The sequence below is a fragment of the Durio zibethinus genome, chromosome 26 (genome assembly GCF_047325235.1).
Source record: "Durio zibethinus cultivar Kanyao isolate XHJ-2024 chromosome 26, ASM4732523v1, whole genome shotgun sequence".
Taxonomy (NCBI): domain Eukaryota; kingdom Viridiplantae; phylum Streptophyta; class Magnoliopsida; order Malvales; family Malvaceae; genus Durio; species Durio zibethinus.
The window spans coordinates 19006055-19015167 of record NC_143187.1 but is presented as its reverse complement, the minus strand read 5'-3'; the positions used below and the strand labels follow the sequence as shown (position 1 = coordinate 19015167).

Below are 9113 nucleotides of genomic sequence, written 5' to 3'. Positions count from 1 at the left end.
TCAGCACAGCCTTGATTACCATCACCTCGAAACACTCTGTCATACGCTAGCACTTCCGTTGTTCTCTGGGTTCCCTGTCTTCTAGTTCTCTTCCTATACTCTGCTCTCCCATTGAGCTTTGCCATATTGACTCCAATACGATAGTCAAGTAACCAGGTTCCATTAAGCATTGCACTCACTCTATTAGCCCCATCCTCATCAGCATAGCGAGCAAAACCGAATTTTCTTCCATTTCAGCTCCTCTTTTGTGGGATAAACATATCAACCACTCCATAACCACCTCTGGTTTACTCCTGGTGGAATGTTGTTGATAAATACCGCCGACACTTTTGCTCTCATTTATCCAGGTTCCATTTTGAAAAATGTAGTTGACAAATACTGTTGACAAATACTATTTGTATCAAAGCTAATAGGAGATTGAGAGATAATACTTTTATAGTTCGACAGATATCAAATATATTGATAATGGTTGATAAAAAACTCAAGTCACCCTAAAAAATTTTTTATCATCATTTTATTTACAATTTAATAAATAACCTTAAATTAATTATTAAAAATAAAATTCTAAAAGTATATAACAAAAAAGTATGATATAAAATTTTTTCTCAATTAAAAGCTATAAAGCTATAATAGTACAAAACAAAATTAACATAAGCTATAAAGCTATAATAGTACAAAACAAAATTAACATAATCTTATCGAAAAATTTTTTAAAATAAAATAAAATCGTTAAACCTCTACTATTTAATATCTTGCAAAATTTTTTTTTTCTAATAACATCACATTCAACATTATCTTAAATGCATTAAAAAGTTACTATTATTAACCAAATAATGTAATAAGTAATAAAAGATAAAAAATTAATGCAATTTTTCCTTTAAATTTATTAATTCTTAATTCTTGCCCGATATGCTGTCTTTTTAAAAAACGAAAATAAAATATTTCCTAATTTAACGATATCATTATTGTGAACTCAATAATTGGCTCATTTCTCTTTCTTCATTTACTACATTAAATTATGTTTAATCTTTCATGAGTAATTAGAAGATATGGAAATATATTCATGAGTAATTATCATTTTACTTAGTTTTTTTTTTATTTGCATTATTGATCAAATTAATTGTAATTTATTCATTTCAAGTAAAAATATTAGATTTTAAAAGATAATAAATGTAATTAATTTAGTCTAACTAGTTATTTTTAAATAATAAAAATGTTACTATAAAAATAATAAAAATGTTTTAAATAAATAAAATGCATTTATTAGAGAACACATGTTATTTTTTAAAGCTATTCACAAGTAAAAAATGTTAGCTATCCACATTGAACTATTTCTTTTTCTTTTTTTTTTATCAAATGCTTTAACTTGTATATATTTGTCTAAGATATACGATTCTATGAATCATTAAACGACACTTTTCATGACAGTAATTATAGTATTTATTAATTCTTTGAATCATTAAGAAATTTTTTTATTATAATATATCATTGATTTAGTTTTGATTTATAATTTAGGATATTTTATTGGAAATAAAGAATAAGACACCCCAAAATTTAAAAGAAAATAAATATAATTACTATATTGAAATATTTTAAAATTTATATAAATCATATCAATTTTTTTAAAAAATAAATATGAATAAATATAATCAACATAGGACACGTGACTATTGCTAAAGGTTATTTACATGTAAATATTATAGGCCATCCATACTGGACATTTTCTTTTTTTACAAAATATGTTGACTTATATATCTATTTATATATAAGATAACACCAAAAGATATGCAATATAACAGTATTTTTAACATACAAAGATAACACCAAAAGATATGCAATATAACAGTATTTTTAACATACATACATATATATATATATATATATATAACATGCCTTTATTCAAAAAAAAAAAAAAAAAACCACTGATTCTTGTCTATCTTGCTCAGCCACGTAAAAGAGAAGGGATACTCTGTTCATGTCTGAAGAAATTTTCCGGATCAACCGCAGTCTTCACATGAAGCAATCTGTTGAAGTTATTTTTGAAATATTTAAGACCCCATTTGCTTGCTTGTCCATAGCTTGTGTATTTATCAATGCTATTAATTCCAAGGTCAAGATCCCTGTAGTTCATGAAAGCTTCTCTGGGAGATTTTGAAACGTAGGGTTTCATGAACCTATAAAGCCTTCTTATATAACTTATATGCTTCTGAGATTCTGAAGGATCTTCTTCTGCCCATACCACTCCGTAATGAATGTTGAATAAATTCCCAGCCCTATGTGAGCAAGGAGTCTCAGACTCTGGAATCTCATTCATTATGCCACCGTGAGGACTGAAGATAAGCTCCACTGAACTAGGTTCCTCTTCGTAAAACCATTGCCATAGACCTTCTAATGCAATTTCGGGAATAGGTTCCTTCACATAGTCCGATTTCCCTTTAAAGGGTGATGGAGTACCTGTCCTATTAAGCAAAATATCTAATGATTCACTTTGTGGGATTTCTGCAAAGTAGAGGATACTTTGGATCCAGCTCATTTCTATACAGTCTTCTTTCACTAATCCAAGCTCTGGAAAGCTTTCTTGCATTAAAACAAGTAGTTGATCAATTCTACCAAGAAACAAGGAAGTGAAAGAAGCTTGTATTGTTATTTTCCCTTGTTGTTGGCTTGAATTCACAGCTCTTAAAAAGAGTCGGAGGTACAAATCTTCATGAATCTTTTCTGCAATAGATTGCCACTTGTGAACAAGCATTGTTCCATTCTCTTCCAATGTCCTCCTCACCGTAAAGACAGTCAAAGTTGATGGAACGGACACTAACTTTACTTTCCACGAGACAATGACTCCAAAGCTGGCTCCTCCACCTCCTCTAATGGCCCAAAACAGATCTTCCCCCATAGAGTTTCTATCAAGAAGTCTGCCATCAACATCAACTAAGTGTGCATCAATTATTTGATCAGCAGCAAGGCCAAACTTGCGCATCAACATGCCATAACCTCCCCCGCTAATGTGACCACCAACACCCACTGTGGGGCAAACACCAGCCGGGAAGGCAAGAGTTGTGCTTTTCTCTGCAATTCTGTAATACAATTCACCTAGAGTAGCACCAGCTTGAACCCATGCAGTGTTATTTTCTACATCAATATCGATTGACCGTAAATTAATCAAATCAATGATGACGAACGGAACTTGAGAAACGTAAGAAAGACCCTCGTAGTCATGACCCCCGCTCCGTATTCTGACCTGCACGTCATGATTTCTTGAGCAATTAATGGTTCCTTGGATGTGAGAGATGTGGGAAGGCGTAACTATGACTAAAGGTTTTGGGGTAGTTGGTGTAGAAAACCTAGAATTTCGAAGCGAAAGCTCCAAGACAGATGGGTATGAAGAGTTGTTTCGAGGATAAATGAGTTTGGAGAGGGAAGTGGCGTTACCAGAATGAAGGGAAAGGCATTGGAAGAAGCTGTCGTGATGGTTAGTACTGTCGGCCAAAGTTGCCAATGAAAACGAGTAGAGAAGAAAAAGGAAGAGATGAGATATTGCAATCCCAGCGGTAGGAGGAGGTGACTTCATTTGGGTTACTGGACTTTGTGCTTGAGAGAATTGGCAGAGCCATCCTCGCACCCTTTTATAGCACCAATTAAGGTCAAGCATAGTCCTAGGCAGCCTTCCGTTTCAGTTACATCTCTCACCATACCTACATATTCCCTATAATGAATGCATTTACTTTTCCACTTATTGTTTCAGATCTACTTTTCGCTATATGGTCCGAGTATCTACCATTTATTTATTGAGCTTGTCAAATACTAAAAATGATATGTGGCTTCTATGAGAGAGTATTATGTAACGCACAAACCACAATATTAGAAAAGTGAGTTTAGTTAAATGGCAAAATTCTTTGACACTATTCCCTGTCAATGGAGGTCCAACTTGATAGTTTTTTCAATAAAAAAGAATATTTTATTCTTAACATTAAATTTATAAATTGATTTTAGATTTCAAGCCTTCCCTAACAACTACTCTTTTAAAACTTTTTTTTCTTCTATTAAAGCATAAATGTGAAATAGTAAATTTTTTAATTTTTTTCTTTTACATGTGAATTTGTTATTGGCAGAAAAATGAATCTTCATCAATTACATCTTCAAAATGTCATTTAAAAAATTTTTATTAGTTATATTTTAATCAACAATTACAGTTAATTATATGATGCTGCTCATTAGTTATTTTATTGATTTTAAATAGTTAAGATTTATTTCAATTCATACATCACTACCATTTAATTGTGATTATTACTCGTTTTAATTTTATATATTAACTTTGAATCACGGTCTGTATTTTCACTCTATATGACCTTCTGTCAATGTATTTTTCTTATCTAATTAGATCATGAAACCAAGTATTATAATAACTTTTCTTTTTGTAGAACATAGTAAATAACAATATCAATTCACTTTTCTATTTGTCATTATTAAAAATTAAATAATTAATGAGCTCTTATTATTTATTTGTATGACTTTTATCTTGCTTATGCATCGGTCCGTGGTGAACGATAGCCGATAAGAAGTAGATAACATCAATGTCCACAGATTACTTGATTAGATATCAAAAGAATTTTACCAACATTTAGAGTTATTTTCATTTCATTCTCTAATTTTTTTACACTTAGCTCGTTTAATATCTTGTAAGTAGTTTTTTAGATAGGTCCTAAATTGAAATATTTTTATAATTTATAAGATTTATGAATGATCAAATACCTCTTTGCATTTGCTTCTAATTACACGAAATTTTAATCTAAGTTTTTTGTTTTCATAAATTTTTAAAATGTAATTCACATTTCTCAAGTTTATTCAATAAACTATAATTAATTATAGCATATACGCATTATGCATGTCTTTTTCTGTTAGTATATAAATTTCAATTATTTATACACAATATATAATTATTATAATAAAAATAAATAAATAAATATCCATATGCAACGTACATGATAAAAAATAACTAGTATAAATAAAGTGCTAAACTTGTTAAAATTAATATTTTTTTGAAAGCAAGTGCCATATGTATTAAGGAAGATCTACCAATCAATTAAATTGAATGTGAGCAAAATAATCTATATGTATAACAATAAATAAAAGTAGTACCCAACTTTAGATTAATTATACACCTAAGTAATGTCTTAAAAAATGATTTCAACGGTAATTTTGGATTGAGTTGTGTGGGTTCTAAAAATGGGTTGTGCAGGTTTTTCTTTTTCTATCTAGTTTGTCCATCAAAGCTCTGGATTTTTGCCCCAACCCTGTCTCTCTTTCTCTCTTTCTGCCTCAGCATTTATTGCCTTTTCATATTTAGCACGAAACTTTAGAACAACACTGTGAAATGTGTACGTGTCTTTATGATTCATTGTAGGATGATTAAATTTTTTTTCTCACTCATTTATTTTTTGCATTTTGTGGAGTTCTCCGCCAAAATTTCTTTCATCTTCTTTGATTTTTTTTTTTTTTTTGGGTTTAAGGGTTTTATTATTCATTGAGATGTTTTATTTTGTTGAATTTTTTTGTTTTAAATTTGAGTTTTTATATGATAACATGGTGAGAAGTAATTTGTCTTGAGTTTTTAAGGGGTTGGATCGTTTGAACATCTGGGGAATGCCATGATAGGTTAAAGAGCTTTATAAAAGTATAATTTGCTATGATGGAGAAAGAAAAAGAAAATAGGAAGAAAAGAAGAGAAGAAAATGTGCCGTCAATCGTTTTTTTTTTAATTTCAAATCACAGCTTCAAATTATGGTTTTTATGGTCAATTTTCTTGGTGAGACTTTAAGGATTTGTTGATTTTTTAGTTTAATTTGTTGATTTTTAGGTTATGATTGTTTTGTGAACGAAATTGTTAAAGCTTAGAGGAAGAAAAATTTAGTGAAAAGAAAACATAAAGCAAAAATTAAATGAAAAAAGGTATGCTTTTAGGATCTGTAAAAAGGTTGAAAGTTGAAAGATCTGAGTGAAAAATTTTGGGTAGACTGACTCTAGAATCAAAAATTAAGAAGGAAGGTTCCAGAGTGAAGCGTAGAGTGCACTGTTTTTCTTCTGTAATAGAGACATGATAATAGGTCCGACAATTTTTTTGGTACTTTTTTGTTTAAATTTGAATTGTTCTTTATAATTTGCATGTCATTTGATTTGAATTTAAACTTGATCACTATTATTTATTTATTTATTTTTTTTGTTTTAGGGATTGTCAAAGGTATGCAAGTTTTTAAAGTTTTAACTGTTTTCTGGGTTATTCTCCATTTTTTCCTTAATTTTGTTTTTCCCAATCATTTGTTTTTTTTTTTTTTTTATTGTGCATTAAAGATTAAAATTGTTTTCCTTTTGTTTTGTGGTGTTTTGTTTCTGGAACTGTGGAAGCTATTAAGGTGCTTAACTTAAAAAACTATGGCATTTGCTTTATTTTTGTTGTGTTTCAGTTGGTGGATTGATCTTATTTTTTTTCTTTTTTTGCAGGAATTGTTGAAGGTGTCGTGTCCAATAATTCTAAGGTCTATTTTTTATTGATATTTTATCTTTCTGTTTTTATCTGTTTATGATTAGATATTTACCGGTGTAGTTTCGGATTATAGTTCTTTATTTATGTTGCCTTTTGTGTTTTGTAGATTTAAGTTGAATTTGTCTTTTTAATTTTTCTTTTTTTTTTGTTTTTGTTTTATGGATATATTATTCCTTTGATTTTATTCTCTTGCTCTTATATAATAGAGTATTAGTCATGCAATGGAGAATGGGCTTATGAGATTAGAAAAAGCAAAATCTAATAGATTAAGAAAGCATGATGGTTCTGTTTACAATGTCAATTTTGAGCTTGGTGTTCGTCGAAAAAGGAATAGGAGGGTTGAAAGTTCAAATCACTCTAGAAATATTAGGATAAAATGTTATAGTTTATATGGGTTGCCTGCTGAAAATAATTTACAAGACAGGTCAGTCAATGGTTATGCAAATGTAGAGAGCCGGCCTTATGTGTTACTGCATTTGACTATTGGAATTAATAGGGAAATAGAGACTATGTCAATCCAATCTTCAAGGTTTATTACTCCTAAAACTTTAGTAAAACATATTGCCAAAAAAAAAAGAGGAGGTTCCAATTCAAGTCCGATGCTAGAGCAAGTTGTAATAGTTCAGTGACAACTTTAAGCAACTTGAAAGCTTCATCTTAGTTGTCTCTTGAGGTTATTATTGTAGTTACTATCATGGCTAAGTGTTATTACTATGAATCTGATGGTATTTGCTTTTCATGCTACTGCTTTATTGCTATGTTAATAAAAGTAGTAAATTTATGATTTTATCAATAATTTTTTTCTTTTCGATCATAAAGGTAGCATTTTTTTTATCTTAATTTTAAGTCAAAGCAAACACAACAATCGAATCGGGCTTCAAGAACAAGGGAAAAAAGTGAATGCCATAGTAAGTTATGCTAACTCAATGAATTATATTTATTGGTTATTTAATTTATTAGGTACCAGAGATGTTTTCACATGGAAAGCTTCTTAGTCCTCAAAAAAGGGTTTTGTTATATGGACCCCTTGGTACTGGAAATACCATGCTTGCTAAAACCATTGCAAAGGAGTCTGGAGTTGTTTTTATTAATGTGAGGATTTCTAATATGATAAGCAAGTGGTTTTGGAAATGCACAGAAACTTGGTAAGTATTGGTATTATTTACTCTATCCCTATTGATTTTAGGGCTTTTGCATTTCTCTTGACTACACTTGAATAAGGGATCAAAATTGGACTTTTTTTTTTTCTGGTTATAATTAGTTCTATTGAGTTTAACTCTTGTGGAAATGTGAGAAGATACTCTATGTGGATAAAAGAACCCTTTTAAGTGAAGGTCAACTTTTTCAACCATTCTAAGGTCGTGCTTAGATGGTTTCACACAATGTCTTTTGGCTGAGGCCCTACGAATGGGTTTGTCATCTAAATATGCCTTGTAACTCCAATGTCTAGCCTTCTTTAAAAAAAAAAAAATCATGTCATGCGTTGTTTCATTACTTTGAAATTTATTATTAAAAAAAAAAAGAGGAAAATTGTAATTGCATATGTAAGTTGTAAGCTAGCCTTTCTTATCAATTAAACGCACTTCAAGACAACATGCCTTTTTTAATGAATGTAAGGCGCCATGCAAGTTTCTGGTTGTTTTGTGTGCCTCAGATTGGATTGTTTGCTTCTTCTTCTACTTTTGTAGTGGTCGTAGTGTTCAACTTGGCATATAAACTCTAGCTTGCCATTATATTTATTAATGGGGTCAACAGTTTTTTGGGATAGCGTCGTAATACAGATCATGAAAACAATGGCGAACATGAAGACTGAGTTCATAGCTTTATGGGATGGGTTTACCATTGATCATGAGTATTTTTGTACCTAAAAGCTGTTATATACTGTTATCATTCCCCAACAAAGTACTGCCTTTCAGGTTTTGTGATGAAGGGCTGTCAGAATAATGTTTTAGGTATTGCTTTTAAATTATGATATACAGTTTAATGGTTGTATATTATTGTGTAGAGAATGCACGAATTATGATTCTTGCTGCAAAAATCATCCATTCAAATTAGATGAAGCCATACTCATAAGGTTTTTTCAAAAAAAAAACTTCCACAATGAGATAGAACTTTAATTAATTTTTATAATTTATAAATAAATTAGATTGATATCTAATATCATTTTAATCCATTGATCTAAATCTTAAAGAACTTAGAATATTGCAATTCAATATCCTTATTTCTTTTTCCTATTCATTCTCATTTTTTTAAATTTATAACATTAACAATCTTTAAATAGGGTTACATTGCATTCTTGTCATTGTTGATTATGCTCCCGCGACGAAGTAAGACAACTAATCTAGTAATATATTAAAGCATCCTTGATTAAATTGACACTAATTTTTATAAACAACTAATACTTGTCATAAAAAAGGATTTAAAGGTCAATTGGGATACAGTATTATATGAATAGGATGTAATATGATTTTATAATTCAATTTTTTAGGTTAATTATGACATTTTGTTACGTCTTCAACGTTGATGTAGACATTTAATTTATATTTATTAGGGTATTTAAGATTTTAATTAATAT

At 29.7% G+C, this 9113-nt stretch overlaps 1 long non-coding RNA gene and 1 pseudogene across 2 annotated transcripts; one reads left to right on the top strand and one right to left on the bottom strand.

The window, feature by feature from the left end:
* Positions 1–1942: 1942 nt before the first annotated feature.
* On the bottom strand, positions 1943–3672 carry LOC149511407 (tetrahydroberberine oxidase pseudogene; annotated as a pseudogene).
* A 1512-nt stretch (positions 3673–5184) lies between these two features.
* On the top strand, positions 5185–8530 carry LOC149511406 (uncharacterized). 2 transcript variants are annotated; one of them, XR_016334271.1, is made up of 2 exons: positions 5185–5375; positions 6496–8530. It is a non-coding gene; the product is annotated as an uncharacterized LOC149511406 (long non-coding RNA). The 2 variants fall into 2 exon arrangements; XR_016334270.1 differs by lacking the exon at positions 5185–5375 and adding an exon at positions 5393–6101.
* Positions 8531–9113: the final 583 nt, after the last annotated feature.